The following is a 21179-nucleotide window of genomic DNA, read 5'->3' on the forward strand; positions in this document are numbered from 1 at the left end:
CGGATTTGGTCATTAGAACCTTGAGGAAGGTTGAGGAAAAACAGCGTCGGTATTAGCTTTCTGTCAACGATAAGTGCCAAGAGAGACAGAGATCAACATTGCACCCGACGAATGCAGTGTTACACTTGAGATTCCATCCACTCAGAATCCATGCAGTGATCTTGTTTCCTCTGCATAATCTCTGCCCCGGGATTTGAAACCGGGCTCAAAACGTGGAAAGTCAACACTTCAGTTTCACCCCCAACCCAATTACCGCTAAGAATCCAACATAATGTGAGAAAGTGGAAAGACTACTCCTTCATGGTAGGAGGGGAAGATCAAAATTCTTGCTAGGTTTGGGGGAGCAAAGTATTTTCTCCTCCATCATGTATTCATAGAGGGAGAAAGGAGAGTGGTATGAGCTCTCAAGCTCAGAAGAGGGGATAGGAATAGGGGGAGTTCTCAGGTTTGCATTTTTTAGAGCAGTAATGCGGAGTGGGGAATGTAAATAGGATTGTGGTGGATAAAAGGGGTTTTTTACCCAACGGTGGTAGACTGCTGATAAGTATAGACACTTTAAGTGTGGTGCCTATTTAAATAAAACCGGTTGTTATTTCAATCTATACGTTTAAGTAAAAAATTATGCCTTTATGCAGAGGTGTCTCACCTCTGTTTTCCAGAAGTTTCCATGAACATTTTTGAATGAAACATTAAATATTTACATTATTGCAACATTTTTTCTACTAATGTTATATTTGAATTAAGCATCTAGTAATGAGTAAATTGTTGAATAATGAGCAAGCTCTTCTGCATCCACTCGATGATACTTTCTGACGATGATCGATTACAAATAAACCAAACCAGAAAGGATCATTATGTTATATCTATATTTGGATTATACATTAAAATATTAGCTGTAAGATAATCGTGCCCTGGCGGTAACATTTTTTCAAACTTAAAGAGTAAATGTTCAATCTCATTTTATATTAGATCCTTTATTTAATCATTGAAAATGCTATCAAAACGTTTGAAACGACCATTTGAAGTTGACATTCATTTTCCCACTCTCAATTTTAATAATAACTTGCTATTTGAAATTTAGATAAAATATATTTGAAAAACATTGTTTTGAGACACCTCAGTTATTAAATTAGTTATGAGATAACCCATGGATTTAAGTAGTTACGGAAAGGCGCTTTCAGCAATGAGCTTAAATGTCTTATACTAGGGTTAGATATTTCAATTGTCAAAAGTAGTGTAAAGGGATTAAATGGTGTGCGAAACGCACGCTGTTACAGCTAACGACTTTAATCCCACCTAATCTGGCTCGGCTTAGGCAGAGCGAAATAAGGAGATGATATCCCTTTGGCCTAAGTGTTTCTTGGGCAAGTTGATCAGCAGTACATCACCTTTCGCCCTTCTCGGTCACCCAGAGCACTCTGGCGGGCGCTGCGAAAATTATGTTAATAGTCGGGAAAAGGAGACAGCAAAGCTCGCATCGGATTTAACTTCACTCAGCTTGTAGAACTCATAAATATCTTTGAAAATATGGTTTTCTTTGAAAATGCAATTTAGCTCAATTAGAATAAAAATTGGCGCTGAATTAATTGAACTACATATCAATAGCACAGTTTACTAATTTCCCTGTTATAAACAGTTATAATCTTTAATATCATTCCAGCCAAACCTTTCCTTTTACCGCTCAAAAATGGATGGTGATTTTTTTTCTACGACCATCAATAGAATATTTGTCCTTTTGAATATAGTTGTTGATATTTTTGAGTTACTGTTCAATGTCCTTTTAGTTATTATCAATGTTGAGAGATCCAGTTTTTATATGATCTAAGTTGTCAGGCCATTGAAAATGGAGGGATGTTGATGGAAAGGATTATAGTGTCACTTAATACTAAAATTAAATAATTTTCGTGATGCTAGAGAGTTTAATTTTACGCTGAAAGGATTTATAATGAGCGTCATAATTATCTCATTGTATTTGCTTGAAAACGAGAGTTCTTTTTTGTTTTGTTTGTTTTATTTTTAGAAAATGACATTTTTTACGATTCAGTAATTGAATTCTTCTTCTGCAATTACGCCTCAAAGATATTTTTGCGATGGAGTGATATTTTGACGAGATAATCGTAATATTGTATATTTATTTTTCTAAATATTCAGCTCCTTCTTTGAGAAAAATCTCATCTCTTTTGATTTGTTTTCAATTGTTATCACCATACACCATGCTATCCAGCCAGCTCGTGCAAAGAAGTTCTTACCCCCCTAAATTAACCAGCACATAGGCTCGGAGGGAGGATGGAGGTAGTGGTCTAGGCAATGGATCGAGGGTTGCTTTACGCTCTTCTTCACTTCCCCTGACGGTCATCTTTCTCCCTCCAGTATAATGTAGCACACCCTCCGCTCCCTTGACGAAGAAGCGAGGAAGATGGTCCCCTAAGCTCCTTTCCCTCCCCTATTTTCTCACTGCCTTAACCAAAGTAACAACTTCCAGCCTCACCAAGGCCTCTTTCCCGAAGACAGTTTACGCAAACCTTCCACAGCCCTCCCCAAACTATGCGAAACGAAATTTATCCCCCCTCTCCTTTAAACCTCCATTCTCTACACCCTCGATTGATTTTCAACGAATTCGACAAGTCCCACCTCGGCTGAAATACGGCGAAGTTCTTGGTTTGGGATACTCAATGCGAATCTTGAGGCATTAGGCATATGGATGCTGGGGCGGAATCAACGTTTTCAACGACGCGGGATAGGTAGTCGTAATGTCATAGAATGGGAGCTTGCAGAAACGTGGACGGAATAAACGTGACCCTGGCTATCAATTGTCTCCAGGAATTACTTGAATTTCCTATACGGGATGAGGAATACCGGATATTATATGGCGTGCTAGTAAATTATTACTTTTATAGCGAGCGTGAGAATTTTAATGAAAAATTAAGCTAAATAATATCAAGTTCTTTATTGCAAAGCCTCAACCAATGGTTAAAGCTCTATGAAGTTCTATGAAACAGATTGCGAGAGCTATTAATCCGTTAAATGCTTCAATCCGTTAACGCCTGTCAAAACTTGGAAGTGTGTGGTGATGTAGTTTTATTCTTTGTGATATATTTTGACTCCGTAGCTAACGGCAATCGACTGAAATTTCCAATTCTCGATTGGTCCTCTAATTAGCTCCTGGTTTACGGTAGACTCAAAAGAAATCGAAATGCTATCCGTCCCTGTAAGGTCGACCTCTCTTTATGTATGCTTTATTGAGCTTCACCGTTAATAACTTTACGTTCTTCCATCACTCGGCGCATATTGATCGTGTCCCAGCCTTCAGGGGTTATTTCAGCAGTCCTGAATAGTATTGAAGAGGATTATCCAGTCGGCCACGCATTTAAATGGGTTTTCTTAGATTCCCACTCGTGACACAGACGATAGAGCCATCCAGCTTTCACGATGCCATGAGCTATAAATAGGGTTATCATCCAAAATCTATGGATTCATTGTTATTTCTTGTGATTTTGAACACTCGAGTGCAAAAATTTGGAGTCAAAGAATAACTCTGCGCTCGTCACACGTTGTGGGAATTTAAAAATTTAAAAAGTGATTAAAAAGTGGAGGAAGGGGCCATCGCTTTCTGGAGCGCACCCTACTGCAGACACCCCTCCGTCCCCGCCGACCCTCAGTCTCCTTTCTCCCCTCATTCTCAATTTCCCTACTCCCTTCTCTATCCATTACCTTTGAACCCTATCCTTCTCGCTAGCCTCTCCGTAAACCTGTAAAGTTTAAGGGTTTACGCCGCGCTGATGTTCTCTGTCGAGGGTCGCATTACTTGCCACCGAAACCACCTTGAGAGATGAGTCAAGAGACAGACGCGAGGCAGTGGATAATGTGATTGCTGAAGTTAGAGACGAGTGTGGTTTTTTTCGTCTAGGAAGACGGAACAACCTTATAGGCCACATCTTGAGACATGATCGCCTGATGAAGACGATCGTCGAGGGGCAAGTGGAAGGCAAGAACGGAAAAGGAAGACCTCGAACAAAATATATGGAACAAGTGAAGAAGGACGTGAAAGAGAAGAAATACGTAGGTGTGAAAAGATTAGCTGATAGGAGAACTGAGCGGAGAGCTGCGTCAAACCAATCCTAGGATTGACTAGTGATGATGACCAGTGATGATGAATAAAAAAAATGCATCATTATCTGTAAAACTAATAAATTTAAAGGGAATGAACTAATAATTCTGTAATACTAATGTTGCAATGCTGAGACTTATGTAAAAACGTAAGCGCGTTGGTACGTTAAGAATATTAAAGTTTTATTTTAACTTGTTGTTGGTATGATGCTTGAGTCTATAAGACAACTGGTGCATAAGACGATAAATGTATAATAAATTTAACTATTGGAATTATTATATTTAACCACATTTTTAACTGTTGTTAAACTCCGTATACATTTTTTCCTTTAGGGTTTTCAGTGGGGAACTCTTATCATCTTCCCCATTGATCAGGGTCTTCAACATTTTTTGATGGAAGTTCCAAAAATCGATTTTACATCGTCTGTGGAACCACAATGCTGCACGTTACTTAAACACTACATTGATCAAATTTTGAAAAAAATAACACCATAGTGCAATAACATTATTTGTTAAAAAGTCATATCAATGGATGCGATCTTTGATATTTTTTATCGTTGAGAATGTGCCAATATTTTCCTTTATATCTGTAGTTGAACATATTTCTTTAGCAACCAAGGGCCGCAAGAAATTAGTTGGCGAGCTGCGGGTTGAAGTACGCTTCGGAGTACGCACTCTTCCGAAAACTACCCTCCTATCTACGAACACTCTTCTACGGTGTTATACTCCGAGTATGATGTGGGAAATGTGAGACGATGTGGAATTGAAACCGTTTGTGTCTGCGCTCTAGTATGAAGTCCTTTATTTCCGCTGTTGAAGGGGTTTCGGTGAATAGTGTCTCCGAGAGGGATATAGTTTTGCATCTATGTACCACGACGACGTGGTTGATGGCACTGAACCTGAGCTCTCTCGGGAGTAGAAGAAAGCTTCTCCTCTTCCAGATATTCATTCTTTCTCGTTACTCTTTCTTCTCAGCCACTTCATTGTCTAGACTTCACTCAAGCCAGAGTATTGTTGCTGGCGTACAATCGTCATTTGTAAGGAAATGTGAACTGAGTTGGCACCCAACACTTTTCATTGTTGCCATAAAAGTATTCCTCCTTGGAAAAATGTGAACTCTTTTGGCTGGTAGATATAAGTTTTTTTTATTTTCAATCAAAATGACATTAAGTGGTAATAAAAAAAATGTCAGCTAAATATTAGCCTCCAAAAACATTGAAAACTTGACTTCTTTCGGAGACTCTTCACTTGAACATATTGATGTGTTTTGTTTATGATTCCAACATTCATATTTATGATTCCAACATTGAGATATCATCGTATGACTTGCATTTTTCCGCATTTCTATTGAAATTTAGTCAAAAAAGCCACGAAATGTATTCCTTCTTATCGCGCATTACGCTACTGACTGCATTTCGTAGGGAACCCACTAAAAACTTTGGTAGCCTCCCTTTCCATCAGGAGGCAACACATTCTAAATATCCTTTAATTTCGCAGAGAGTGAGATTAAAACTTGACTCATAAAACTGTGGCTATTATTTTTTTCATATAAAATACACATTGATGCATAGTCCAGCAGTGTGCCTATTACAATCAATATCGACGGATTTATACCTGCCATTTTGAAAAGCTACTCATGATTTTTATTTACGAATAAGATTATTCATATATGTGCTTTCATTTCCTCATTCCTTTATCCCGATCTGTTAGTGATTTACCAGGGTTATTTGTCAGGAAAACCGTATCTTGGCTCCATCTAGAAGTTTTTCTCTTGCCATTTTGCAGAGGTGGTCATAGTAATATATGATATCCGCATCATGCAGGTAGCTCCTCTACTAATATGGAATAGGTTAAAAAAATGATGTTGAGTAACTAAGTGGTCTAAGTGATTACATCCGAATATGGGAAATGAAAATGCCAATTTAAGCTGGAGAAGTTTTGCAATTATGCGTTTTGAAGAATACAAATTAGTTTAGGTGATTATATCATTAATAAATTGCCGTTGCATTCGTACTATATTTCATAGAGCTTGAGGCAATTGTGGATACATTGCCGGAAAGAGATCTGATGTTATTTATCCTAAATTCAATTTTAAAATGCTAATATGGCGCTTCAATAGCCATTTCCATGGAGGTATGATTAATATTAATGCATTCGTGAGTGGAGTAGTTAAAACTACGTTCGTGAAAGAAGTATTTTTTTCATTATATTCAACGTAATTATGTGGCGCTTAGTCACATTCATTCATATTCTAGGCATGGTTGATAATGATAGTTCGCCTCGGGAGCATATTTCATGCAAAGTTGCTGGATAAGCTGTTGTTTTTATGCAGTTTATGATGCAAAAATGAAAATTATGTAATCAATATTATTTACTATTAAAAAATGTGAATAACGCGACTCTTATTTGACTTTGTGCCCATGTAACTCTGCTGTAGTCATTATTAGATATATAATATTTTTTGTCGGCCACACGCTTCAAATATCATATCAACATTAAATTATGGAGAAAATTATTTGACGTACTGATGAATTATTGATCTCATTTTTTATATTTATTTACATATGCAATATACTCTTTGTTCCAGCTGTTATGTAGATCTATTGGAAGACTACTGTAATAAACTCTTTCTTGCGTTACGTAGTGAAAAAATTTCATGTTGAACTTATGTACTACACAGACAGAGTAATATTAGAAAGTTGTATTAGATTCAATATAATTGGAAGAGGAGTACTTCAAGAGAAATAAATTCTTGGACATCCTTGGGCACTTTTTTAGTGGAATATCTGATCTATAGGCTTTGAAAAAGAGTTATTATCTCAATATGCCCAACCATCTGCTAGAAAATAGGGTAACAGGCGTCGTGGTATTGCTGTGGGAGCCATTTTGCGGCCATATTTCAGGAGCTTAGAGGTGTTGCCGTTGCTTCGGCATGGTTTCAGGATACGTAGCAGGCAGCTGTAAATGTTTCGTAGCGTCTCACTTTTTCGCAAGATTTGTAGCCCGCTGAGGGCGGTTTGACATCTACGACCTCTTGCGGAGGAAAGAGAAAGGATTTTTGGGTTACGTGGACGACGGGAAAGACGTGGAAAAGCTTTGAAATGGAATGACTGGCGGGAGGAGACCAGAAAGGAGATGAATAATTTTATGTCGAGGTAGGGGCCGACGAGAGTTTCTTTTGCTTACGATCGGTATATCTGACTTTTTATCATGCTGCAAATATTTAGGGGGAAGATTTTTCCGGTTTCCCACCAATAAGATTATCACACGGTAGGCTAAACGAGGAATATTCTATAACACTATGCATCGTGCCGGGAGAAAGAAGAATATTTCAAGAAATACAAGGCTCTTATATAGATAGAGCTTCCATATGATCGAGTGACCTTAATAACTACCCTTACTATGAATTTCATAACATAGGATGTACCCTGCGGACTTCAATAAAAAGAAACCTGACGTGAGTAGACTGGGAAAGAAAGGAACAATTTGAAGTTGAAACAGAGTTACCAGGCTTGTATTTATGTTGGGTACGCTCTGGAAGCCTGACCTCTCTGCGGATACTAATCGAAGAAATGGCTTCCATATGATCAAGCTACTTAAATGATTCCTCCTATACCTGTTAAGAAACTCATACAGATAAGCATATGTCGTAGCGTATAACACCTGGAAACAGCTGGTGTTATACGCCACACCTTATGGTTATAATTTAGTTAGTTATATACACCATAATATAGTTATGGTGTATATAACTAACATGGTTATGGTGTATACACCACAACCCTGATAGTTATACATTTTTTATCCCTTTTTGTTACAGAAATCGTACCCTATACATGAGTATTAAATGGAATTGTCTTCTGACCAATGAGCTCATACTCATCAATTGTTTGAAATACGTGGTGCTGAAAGAACGATTATGTAAATCCGATGAGCTAGGAGATAACTAGAGAGATGGTCATGCAAATGAAGACTGTGTAATTATGGTCCTCCATGTGGAGAGCTGTTTTTATTTTTCTCAAAAAAATCAACTTGAGCTCTATAAATGCTATGATTGCTTCATACTCTCCATGCTAAACTAGGAAAATACAATTACTAGTAAGTGCTTGACTAAATAATTAAGAGAACAGCTAAATATTGAAATATAGGTATATATTCTCATCTGATGATGAACGTGAAACTACGGTGGCAGTAAGCAGTGGCGTAGCCAGGATTTTGAAATATTTTACCGGAGCTTTCAGAGCTCTTCCGGGGTGTACAGAAAACACTCAAGGGCGTAGGGGGGAGGGGGAAAGTTCATGGATTTTTGATGCTGAAAACGAGTCAAAGCGATAATTTTGTACGAGAATTTATTAAAATGAAGTACTTATGTAATATATGTATCAAATAAAGTAATAAAGGCTCAAGGGGAAGTTGTAATCCGGAAACCCCCCGTGGCTACGCAATTGGCATTCAGGGTCTACCTTAAATTGGAATGAATATTTTGTATTGGCATTCTAAAATATGCATTCTGTAATTTTTTTACTAAATCAAGGTAGTATGATAAAAATTGCATGTAAATAAATACCACGGAATGAATTTCACAATATCATAGCATTAAATTATTTTTACTAATACTATATTAATAACTAATTAAAGATCTTGAGTAAGATATTGAAACCCGTTAATATTTATTAAAATTCGTTCATGCATTGCAGAAACCCTCATCATACCAATTTTCAGTGACAAGAATTACTTTCATTGACACATGTATGTATCCTAGGAGCTCAGTAATATTACAAATAAATACCTAATAATATTGTTTAGGTGTTTACGTAAGCCCAAATTTTTGGCATGAAAAAAATTGAGGACTGCGCACTTTTTCAACTAAGAACATAAAATGTATTAAATTTGAGTGTGTGAACTCTGTAATTAACTAATTAACTGTAATGTTCACGGGGCATTTTCGGAATTATTTTTCAAAGATAAAGGAATTTCTACTGGTTATAAGAATAAGGTGCTCGTATTACGAAAAATAATTTTGACATATCCCGTGAATTTCGAGGAAAAGGATATCTATTTCCTCAGATTCTGAATGTAGTCGAAATCATGAAATATCTGTTGAATGGCAATGTAGGAAAGTTATGACGGGAGCTGTGGGAGAAAAGGGTAATAATTTAAAGGAACTGTCATGTGAAATGAAGGGGAATCGGAAAGTTGATATTTCTTTCGAAAGATAGAAAGAATAAAAAAATGCGGTCAGAGAGGTGAACAGAAAGGATAGCGGCAATAAAGTATTGAGAGGTCAAAACAGGAGGAGGATATTTTCTTCTGGAACAAACAATGGAGAAGGGATGATTCGGTCGTTTTTTTCTCTCCCGGTTCATCGCACCCCATTGGGAAGGCGCCAGTAGAAAGGCACGGTATACCCTGGGCATTTTCTTACGATAAGTGGGAAATATAAGGGGATTTTTCTAAGTAATCTCCCATTAATCTACTTACAATTCATACCACGGATTTTCCCTGATAATTTTTTCACTTATAATTGATTTCGGAGAACCAATATAAATTACCTCCGAATAGCGAATGGAGTGATATGTACGATGAACTTATGCTCCGTCAAATGGAGAATTTTTGATGGAGTCACCGGTCGAGAAATATTAAGTTTCATCTTTTATACCATCCCCGTAATTTTATACCTGTTTTAACAAGAAAACGCTAGTAATTTTCCCTTGGGGTTATTGACACATTCTAACCTACTTGCAGATTTATATAGTTTTACTGTCGTAATTCGCTCTAAATGTGCTTGTTTCGCGAAGTATGCATTTTAAATGATGAGATTTCTCTGGCATGGAGAGAAATTGAAATTTTTGCCACCAAATTAAATGGAAGAAGAAATAGTACATGGCTGTGATTGCTTTTTGAATATTAACAAAATGAAGTAATTAAATATATCACTGATTGAAGTTTAGTTTGGATTCTAGATGTTAGCTGTCGCACATTATATAGCATGTAGGTTGTTTTTGTTTGCATTTATTTCGATATTAAATATAGAAAATCACCAGTGACGAACAGTTAAATTTACCTTATGTTTTTACAATGAAAATTAAAAGGCTTTCCGTTGCATAATGTTAGGTGTACCGCTGGCTGGGATTGATCAAAAGCTCAAGAATTATTATTCAGAATTATTATTATAAATACATAAATGTTATTCAGAGTTAAAGGGGCATTTATTATTTAAACCTGCCATCAAAGGTTTATTGATTTTATAACTGCAGAATAATTGAAATATTTGTTGGTAAGGGCACGAAAACAGTGAGATGCCATTAAATAATGTGAATTTGGTGAATTATGAGATAAGAACAGATAACATTACCTTCATAAGGAGAGATCATGAGAAGTCTATTTACCATTGTACCGTTCATGCGGCTCAGTGCTGGAAGGGAAGGGTTAATGACCGTTCAGATGTTTGGACCGAAAAATAAGGTGGAGGAGAAAGTAGCAAGAATTTCAGGAGGGAGAGACTGATCCAAAAGAAAGGTATTGGAGGAGACTGTTAGATGTTGAGTGAGCAAAGAAGCAAAGATCTTGGAGTAGACGAGCAAGGAGCGCGCATTAGAACTTTCCGTAATCGCTTAAGGGGGATGGGGGATGGTGGTGATTGGAGTGTTAATCCCAGTGAGAGGGTCTGTTCTATTGGTAGAGCGAAAGTGGAAATATGTGTCACCGATAGACGGTGAGATAGCCTGGGAGGGTCTAGTATTGGAAAGCTCAGGGAGATGAGCTTTCTCTGAAGCAAGTAGGAAAAGAGTCCCATGTCTTCACTTCTCCAATCCGCCATAATATTCCCTGCCTATTCCGATCACTTTATGTTGATTTAAATTATGCCTGAAGTGGAGGAATCTACAGTTATCTCCATTTTATTGGCCTGGCGTTTTTACAGCATGTTTAAGGTAACGTATTGTGTAGTAAAATTGGCCAGATATTTTTTTTACTTATTCGACGACATTCGACGTCATTCAATAGCTGCGAAAAATAATATTTTTCCTAACCTTCGCCAATTTATTTTCAGAACTATAAAGTTTGTGAAAGCCCGCATCTCTAGTTTGCATTATATTCAATTGCTCTTTATACTACTGACTCAATTACGCTCTTCTCACGAGCAAAAATTTCAAATTACTTCCCTATTTTTTAATTTTTTTAAATTTATTTTTGCATTTTTTTCATTTTTTTATTTGCCAAACTGAATTTAAAAATCGATTTCGCACCTCTTCTTCCCTCAAAAGGGGCACCAAAAGTACACAGAACGTAAAGTGTTACTTATTAGAGATGAAGTCTCTGTTGTTCGAAATGTTCTCGATTGTTTGCTGGCTCCATTTTCTGGCTAGCAGACAGTAGTTTTTATTAAAATGCTACTTCAAACCAATCTTAGAATTGATACTTATGATGATGACCACTTTCAGCTTTAACCGCTACCCCCATTCTTCCTGCACTGTCAACTTTCATTTTTTAGGCGACGTTGAGTTCAGATAGTTGAAGGCTCAGTGTGGGTGGACACCCATCTTGATTGAGGGAAGTCGTTAATTCTCGGAGATAAAAATGGGAAATTATAGTGCGGTGTCCAAAATGCGTCGCGAAGATAGGTGCAATAATTATTGGCAGTGGGCTGCTGTGGTTGTTGTGGGCTGCTATAAATTATTGGCGGCCATGATAAGGATCTGGCGGCTGGCTTGTTTCCACGAGCAATGCACGATGTCTTTGCCAAGTTTCAAGGGTTGGGATTGTGAGTAAAGGCGCTTTGAGACTGACTTCGTTTATTTGGTGTCAGCCTTGCCTGCCAGTTTACTTCGTTGCACATGATGATAGCATGTTTTTTAAAAGTAGAAGTGCACATTTCAAACCGAGCATGATATTTGTATTAGCGGAACAGGCGAAAGTTTTTTTTTCAAAAGGTGTGCTGTGAAAGATACATTGGTTTGCAAAGGGATCGTAAGACATTGCAAAATTTAGACATGAAATGAAAATAGGCCAGAAGTTTCTTCTGATATTCCTTTTTCCTAATGACACTCTCTTCCTTTACTCCCTACTCGTCATGTAAGCTAAAACGTTTTTATGCTTAGGGGACACGGTATCAGGCTTGAATTTTTATTGATCCACTGTCATATTGATGTTGCTGACGTTTACCGCATTATTTCTAAGGAAAATAAACATATTATGAACATAAACGTATTCAAAGATGATATCCACGGAAATATCTTAGCAGATACGGTGGAATGGTGTGAGGTGGAACATCATCTATTAGTGTCACGCTATTTCATCGTGCTTGTTTGCTTTTCCCCAGGCATAGAAGACACCTTGTAGTCAGAAAATATTTTGCATAGGAGAGACTAAAGAAGATTTTTCGTATAGGAAATAATAAATGTGTGCTCTGGAACAAGTTGTGGTGATGCTGTTATTATTTTGTTCTTCCTCTGCTGTCTCTTATTCACATTGATTTATGGTGTGGCTCTATGTATATTTACAACATATTGCCTCTATGCTAGCCGGCTAATCGTTACCAGGTAGTCGCTATCGCTTAGTCTATTTAGTTTTATCTAGCGAATTACCTGCATTTTTCCAAAAATTTCTTAAAAGTGTAAATTCTGTACCTGTAAATGTATTATTTACGTTTTTATTTTCATCTACATGAGCACGCTTCTCTGCCAAAAGAAATTTGTAAGAGGTGTTGTGGAAATTAGTTAAGTTCTACTTCTATACGAGCCTATTTCTGACACTGATCCTGTAAGGAGCTGATTATATGTGATTGTATTGTGAGCCCAAAAGTTGTTTCGTTAAAAATGAAATTACATTTTTGCCGCGGTTGTTTTCGTCCAAAAGGTCTTTAAGAAAGGAAGTTGGGCGTTAATCTTTTGAAGATATGATAGGTGAATGGCACGAGACCCACGCTCATCTTCTTCGAAAGCTGCAAATACTTTTTTCAAATGAAAATCTGAAGCGGCGAACTAGGTCTGGGGTGATCACAATGACAGCGCATTTTTTCCACGATGATGCCTACCTCTGAATTTTCGGTACGTTCGTCAATACTGTCGTCACCCCTGGCGGAGGAACGGTGAAATTGAAATCTCAAGGATCCGAGACATTGTGAGAGATCTCTTTCAGGGTGGCGCCGAATCTTAAAGCGGGTAACAGAATGATGACTCACTCCATTCGCATAGCGCGAGCATTTGTAATTCATTTTTTTCTCAATGCGAGACTTTACCTGCTCAACGGCCCTTTTGAACGCTTAAAAAGTTTCCTTCGTGACATCAAGATCCATAAATAATTACAATTTTCTAATATTCGTAAATATATTGTATTTAAAGCTTTGGCCTACGGAAATACAATCCCCAAACGAGATTGCGATAGGACTGAGATAGGATGGAGATTGGCTGCGAGAAAAGCGAGTAAACTTGCTGTAGAAGCTATTCTGGACAAAAAGCAACGCCATTCCGAGCTGTTATTGGCAAATCCCTGGGAAAGTTAGGCTAATGCCTACAAGGATAGCGAGGGTTAGTGGTTTGGGGGCCCAATATCAATTATGCTTCACATAACGCGGAGGAATCAGCTCTCCTCAGCTTCCTATGAGTGGAGGAGGAAACCACACTGGTCAGATCAGCGATGATCATTTTATGGAGGCCTGGAGGTAAAAATATTATATATGTACAACTGAGATGTAAAAGGTAAGAGGAAGCTACCTCATTATTATCGCCAAGACCTACAGCCATTTCTCTGATCAACATTACGTAGGTAATAGTAGGTAGAGTGAATTATAGAACTCCGTGAATGAAATAGTCGTATTGCTTACGCATGATTATCATAAATATATGCTAGATATATCATTTACGTGTAATAACTGCGATAATGAAGAGCGAAATTGGACCACACAATACGACTATTGGGCAGTGAATGAATTTGTCGATCAATGCTTCTCTCAGTAGAGTGAGTGTACTGAGAAACCTCTTTCGTTCACTTAGTGATTTTAGTTTTACTTTACTTGTAGCCAGTCGAGTGATATATTCGTATCTTCCAAAGTAATCTCCTTAGGAAGTTGAGAGTTTGTATATAATTAGCTCAAATTTATCATGGGGTTATGCGTTACATTTTTTCTGACGCTTCTATGTCCCTATTGCACATCTAAACCTCGGCAAACATGCAATACTTGACTGGGTGGAATACCCGATTTTATCACGTTGACATCATACGACGGGAGGGTAAACCAACATTCATCCATTTTACCTTAAGTTTTGTTTATGGCTATTATTTTGATGCAATTTATCTTGGTTTTGTTGTTAGAACACAAATTATAGGATAATCATCTTTGTTGCTTTCTATTAACAGAAAACCTTCGTCAAAAGTATCTATGGAACTTGGTGAATATTTGATTTGATTACCATGAATTGTAAAATCTGAAATACATTGAACGTACATAAGTCGGCAAAGTGCAAAGATTATTTTTTAAACCTCAAGAAAATTGCTTTCAACTCGTTTCAAGAGAATTCCTCCTTAAAGTACGTATGGAATACAGTATCACCTCTGCTAACTTTATAGAATTCTTCCTAGTCGAACGAAGATGGTTAGCGTTGTGACGGTGATGCCAATATAGTGTTGGTGTCACCGAGGGGTTAGGGAGTTGCTAGACTGAGTGAGGTAGAATGCTGCATGACCGAGCAATGTTTAATTCATTACGATCGAAAGCCGGAGAAATATCGCGGGCGCCTGTTGCTCCAGCATCTTGAATAAATAAAGGCCAGTCGTGAGGAGGAACGGTGGCGGAGGAGAGAGGGTTTCCCGCTTAGAGAGAGACTGGGGCCGAAGTGTGGAGAAGATCGACCTATGCCGGAGAGTTCACTCCGGTGCGAAAACGTTTGGTGGGAGTGGGTAGGAAACGTCTCGCGGCCTCTTGGGGGAATGGAAGGGAATGCCTTTCCTGCGTCGTGTGACAACGAGGGAGGAGGGAAGCGCAAGATAGTGGTAGGGAGGAATAAATACGAAATGAAGCAGGGTGGCTTGGATGAGCCGAGGGACAGAATGCGGCAAGGGATGAGGACAGAGATAAAAGCGATAGTAAAGGCGAAAGACTTTCCACTCGCTGCAAGAAGCGAGCAAACACGCCTCAAGTTCATTATTCGCAGCTCGGTGTGCTTTTTACCCATTTCGATATGTTGTCATGGAGGCATAAGCTAGATGATTTTATCTTATTTTTTCACCTTAATATTTGCTTTAATTATCTCATGCTAAAATTTTCTTATTACTTCTTCAAAAAAGTTGCTCGAGTATTATATGTTTGCTTAAGCGATTTCAATTTTTAATGAAAGATACAGTGTCCGGCGTGATACGGCGGAAATCTTTGTTATTCAGCTTATTAAAACCACATGTCCGTTTCCACACACTTTCTTTTACACCGACCATGGTTTCGGCCACTTGTGCCATTATTTTTACATGTTATCCCAAGGAATTGGACCTCATACGTATTTATCACTTCATCTAACGTTTATAATAATTTGAGAAGCAAGTGTAAATAATTTATAATAATTATTTTTTTCCGAATTGTCAAATCTTCATGCTGTGCACAGTTTTTTGTCTTCAGATTTTACAATTTTTTTAAATGTTGCTTAATATATAGCTGTACTTTTTTTTGGTGAGACAAAATACTCATGGCTATATAAGGTTTGATATATAAAGTTAGGGGGCTCATTATCCTTTCATTACTGATTGAGGGACTTTTTAAAACACATAATTTTCCATTTTTAGATCTTTCGCATCCTCTTGAGTTATTCACTACGACAATTCTACGAGCTTAAACTTATCGCAGAAGTATATGACGTCATTAACATACATCTAGTGAGTCATCGTTTCGCAGCCAAGAGTATCCAAAATGAAGAAATAGCGAGGAAAAAGACTCCTAAACGCCTTGGCTGGCAAGAGTATTTAGATGATATCCGCAAAAATAGCTTGTGGCTTCTGCAATGTCGATCACCACTATAGTCTCCGGACAGGTAAAACAAAAAGACAAAGAGACAAGTTAAATCGGTTCCCAGAGAATCTCTTAAAGTTTGAGCAAAGGGGTTTTTGTAAGTGCCGAAGCGTCGAGGAACTTAAGGAGAGCTGTCTTTGCGCTCCGATTGAGTGCCAGTTACAAATTGCAAGTCCTCCTTTTTTATTCTAACAGCAGCTTATTCGGTCTTGTCACTTCCGCCCTTCCATCAGCCTCCCGCTCCTGATAATTGGAAGCCCTTCTCCCCAACTGCCAGAGGTTCCAACTCCCCAGCTTTGTCGGGATGAGCTCATTCCCGTGATATAATTGGAGGTGGGAATTGAGTGGGTCTGGGCTGGAACAAGGGTGATATGCATCGGATTCGGGGCTGGCGTAACAGAGGTAGAAAACTTTGCAAGTAGCAGTGGGATGGGGCTAAGCGTCAAATTGGGAATAGGGAGGTGGCAATGTGAGGGTAAGATTTATTGTTGTTTACTCAATGTATATAGTGAAATATTTAGAATTTTTTTGGCACAGGGAGTTGATATATCAAGTTATCAACATATCACCGATATTATTTCATTTTTGTAGCTCGAGACCTCGATGAGCACTAAGATTCAATGTCCGAAATGTTGCCGAAAGTTCTGTTTCCCAAAAACTGAAACCAAAGTATCGCTCCATTAATTTTATATTATAGAGGTTTTTACATTCTCTCACTATAAAGAATAGTTATTTTCCATAAGGTGATACTCATTGTATTTGTGAAAGTATATTCTTTTATAAGCCAAAGAAGCTCTTTGATTTATCCTATTTGAAAAACATTGCAAGTTGCATTGCGGTTCTTCGACTGAAAGATTGAACTAATCGATTAATTTATTAAAACTACATTGCAATTTAATTGGGACTTTTTAATGTCTCTTCATCACTGGTTAACAATCCTAGGATTGGTTTGATGCAGCTCTCCACTCAGTTCTCCTATCAGCTAATCTTTTCACCTTTTAATTTCTATTGGAATAGAAATTAATTTATAACAATCTTATTTTATTAATTCAGCTTAGGTGAGATTTTAATCGGCTTCTGCTGCACGGGTATTATACAAGTAATCACTTCTTATCACGTTATTATTGATAATCCACGTAAATTAGAAATAAAATATTAATTTTTAAAGCGCTAAATTGAGAAATAAAAGACTGTTCATTGTATTGGCAGAAGTAGACCGTTGTCAACATTTGCTTGCATCTCAGATTAGAAAATTTTGCCTTATGCTTTTGAAATTACTTCACAAATAATTTTTTTAATACTTGAGATGCATAAAAATATTTTACAAAATTAAGTCTGCGTACCATAAAAATGTCAATTTCATGGCAAAGGTTTACGTGAATAAACCGTCACTGAAAAAGACCGGTCGAGAGGCGGGTATGCCTCATTTTAAATAGTTACAACGAAAGGACGGATTCTGAAGGCGGCAGGCATCTATTTAGGAGAATATGAAGAGGGCTTGGAGAGTTTTCAAGTTTAAGATAGAAGTGCAGAAGTGGGGGTAGGGTTATATGGTGTGAAACGGGGGTTGAATGAGGGGGGTGGAAGAAAGTCTGAACGGCTGTCTAGGGGGAGAATAGTTGTAGGGTGAGAAGTTAAGACGCTGTAGAGGCGTAGTGGCGGAAGGAGTCTCTAGAGGGGTCGGTTTTGGTGTGTGCCCTCTTTCGTATTCAATAATAGACGAGGTTTTTCGGGGGATTGATGCGGAGAGGGGGGTAGCAAGATGATACACGTTGGGGGAGGATGAAGGGAGATTGAAACGAGCGGGGAGCTTGGAGGGGGTGCTTTAAGAGTTAAAGTGTGTAATGCTGGAAGAGATGCAGGGCGAAATGAGGGGTAAGATAAGTGAGGGCTTTGCTGAGGGGTTGGGGGATGAATGCCTTATTTTCACGACCGTTATATGAACAAATTTGAAAAACTGAGATGTTGTTTTTTTACTCCGCCGTAACTACCAACTGCAATTTGTGCTATCTCAGTATTTGCCATACAAATGGATTTTTTAGGTTTATTTCTGCTGTAAATCCATTACTTTTCCTTGAAAGTATTTTGATTTTGATTTTTTATAATTATTTGTAGCACATAATAGTATTATATAACCATTTATGATTTAAAAGCCGCCATAAATAAGATAATTCGTGAATTCTGCTCCGTTTGCCTGAAATATTTTAGTCTTTGGCAGTCTTTCTCGAGAAAGCATACACTCCGTAATTTTTGGCAATATTTTTTGCAACTTCTCACCATCAGAGCAAATTTGATTTTATTTTCATGCTCCTTGACTCGGCCAAGGATTCTTTGCCTCACCACGAGAGCCACGTGGTGCTAAATTTTCAGGTCGTATATTTTCAATACTCGACAGTCTAATGTGCTTTTGAATTCAGTTTCCTTGAAGTAAATTTACTGTTCTCAATGGGATTTGGAGATTTTTCTCTTGCATTCTCCAGCGAATGAAGTCAGGGGTACAATCAGTACAAAAATGTTTTTGCAATATCTACGAGTAATTCATTTTACCGATACTTTTTATGCGAAAATTGATTGTTAGAGGCGTAACTTTGTCAAAGCGATTCATTATAAAAATTAAAAAGAAGAAATTTTGTGCTTTCACATGAATATTAATTCGCCCATTTACACGACCATGATTTCAACGTTAGACGTCATCATCAGGTGAACTCTACAGTGGTCCATCACATCATTGATTGTTCACATATGATGTGATGAACATCTGTAGAGTTCACCTGAGGATGACGTATAACGTTGAAACCATGGTCGTGTAAACGTTCGAATAAATATTCATGTGAAAGCACAAAGATTCTTCTTTTTCATTTTTCACTTTTTATGCGGTTATTTTAAGTGAAATCAATTGTTTTTGTTTACAAAATGCTTTGATTTTCATTGTTCTATAATAAATGCGGCATTGCTTTGGGTAGAAATTTGGTGGAATCGTCTCAAGGGTAAATGACGTGATGGTGAGAGTTGTTGCATTAGGGAGGTGAGGTTGAAGAGTACGAGAAGGAGTTTTGACAGAACGGAGGGGAATAGGATAGGTTTTAAGGATTTTGACGCATCCTCCCTTTGGAGTAGGAATGGTGAGCCGTAGTCGGACGTTTACTGGGATTCCCAACGTATTCCCCTGGGAGTGTCTTTGCATGAATGTTTCTTCCTGAGTTAGATATCGGAAGAGATGATGAGGATAAAGCTCGGAGATATTCCCGGAGTGGTATTAAAAAGAGGACATTGCGGGTAAAAAATCATAAATTAACCGATGTTATGGCAGCTTCTGCAGTGCAATCTGTTCAGCTCAACGTTGGCACTAGTACTCATTAGATTTTGTGTGTTAAGAATCGGTTTTCAAAATTGTTTGAGTAGATGGATGAAGTGAGGTGAATGGTAGGTTAGGAAAAGCACAAAATATAAGGTAAGAGTAATTTTTTTCTTAGAATAAATTCTTGGAGTAAAATATTTTATTGTACCGATTCGTTAGAATCGAGCAAATTATTTTCTGAACTCATTGCGCTTGTGTACACGCTTAAATCAATTCACCTAATATCTATTACATTAGGTTAGTTAAGTTATTGCCTCTTCAAGGCATAGTCTATAGAAAACACCTATTATTACTTATGATGAGTTAGTACTTCAAACATCCTCTGGTAATTTATGTAGATTTTCCTCCTATGGTGCTCTTTACTCCTAGATTAAATACAGTATGAGATCGCGAGCTTCAAAAATTATTTTTTACAGGATACTTGTAAGCTTCACAAACGAGTCCTGGAGACTCCATATTTCCGAAACTAGTGTCACTTTTAGGCCGAAAGGTGATTGCAATTACAATTTTTACGTTTAGCAAATTGGTCAAACCCTCAAAAAACATGGCAGTAAAAAGTAATAAGTTCCTAATTTCATATGTTTTAATTATGGGGTATTGATAATGGTTATATGATTACTTCAGCTAAGTATGAGCTCAAAATCGATAACTGAGATTCTCAGCTGGGCTTTTGGATGTCATTTTCTATTTTGAGAATTCTTTCTCAGACTAGGTGTTCGTGAAGGAGATGGCTCCTTTGTATTTACTTCTCTGCTTGCCACGCATCTGCTGTCGTCTATTAATAGAATCCTGTTGAATTTTTTTCCCTTTAGTTTCCTCCTAGCTCATCAATCACGTTCACTGCCCTAAATGTAAGAAGGTTCCCTTTTCTCTGGCCAGGCCATTAATTAGTCGTTCAACTTTAAGTAGAGAGTACGTCATCGTTGTCGTCAACTTTTATTTTGTCTTAAAAGCTAGACACGTCGGAAGTGAAAATCAAATATATATTTTGTCGGGACGTGTAATGGGAGAAAAATATATTCTTCGATAAATGGTTTTCTGAACCATACAGCCATATCTCGTGCATTCTATTTTAACACAATAGTTGTCGTGTCAAAAGTGGCCGGGTCGCTACGTTTGAGTTGCATGGATGTATCTTTGTATATCTATCTAAAATATTAATCGAAATCATGGCAACTGTGTCCAGCTTATTGATCTTCCATTAATTATTTAGATATTTACGTTTCAATCAGACCCATGTACAAATGAAGGCTCTCTATCAGTATAACCTAATGTTTTTATTGACTTATAACACATATCACTTTATAAATGTCTGCCTCAAATTTTCAATATTTCAAATGCAGCGCACATTAATTATTTTTGAAGTATCAGTGTATTTATTTTTGTTTGCCACCATTCATTTCTTACTTTTGCCCTTCTCTCTTTTTGGTGGATTTTTTTCTGGTAGCCCATAGACGATCTCGTATTTTAATTGCAACCTGCAGTTTTTCTTCCTTCCGGGATTCCCGTCTCATGATTTCGTGAATATTGATAGACGAAAGTTTTACTCCCCAGACGCTGATGACGCCGCGCCGTCCGTGAGACCATTTATGGAATCCCATCACGCAATCAACTCCGAAAAAGGGTTTTTGTGCCGACGCTCTTTGCTTCCTCGATTATTTTGGGGAATCGTCCACCATCATTTCCTCATTCGCTTTCCTTGACTTTCAGTTTCCACTTCGTGTG

The sequence above is a fragment of the Ischnura elegans genome, chromosome 2 (genome assembly GCF_921293095.1).
Source record: "Ischnura elegans chromosome 2, ioIscEleg1.1, whole genome shotgun sequence".
Classification (NCBI taxonomy): domain Eukaryota; kingdom Metazoa; phylum Arthropoda; class Insecta; order Odonata; family Coenagrionidae; genus Ischnura; species Ischnura elegans.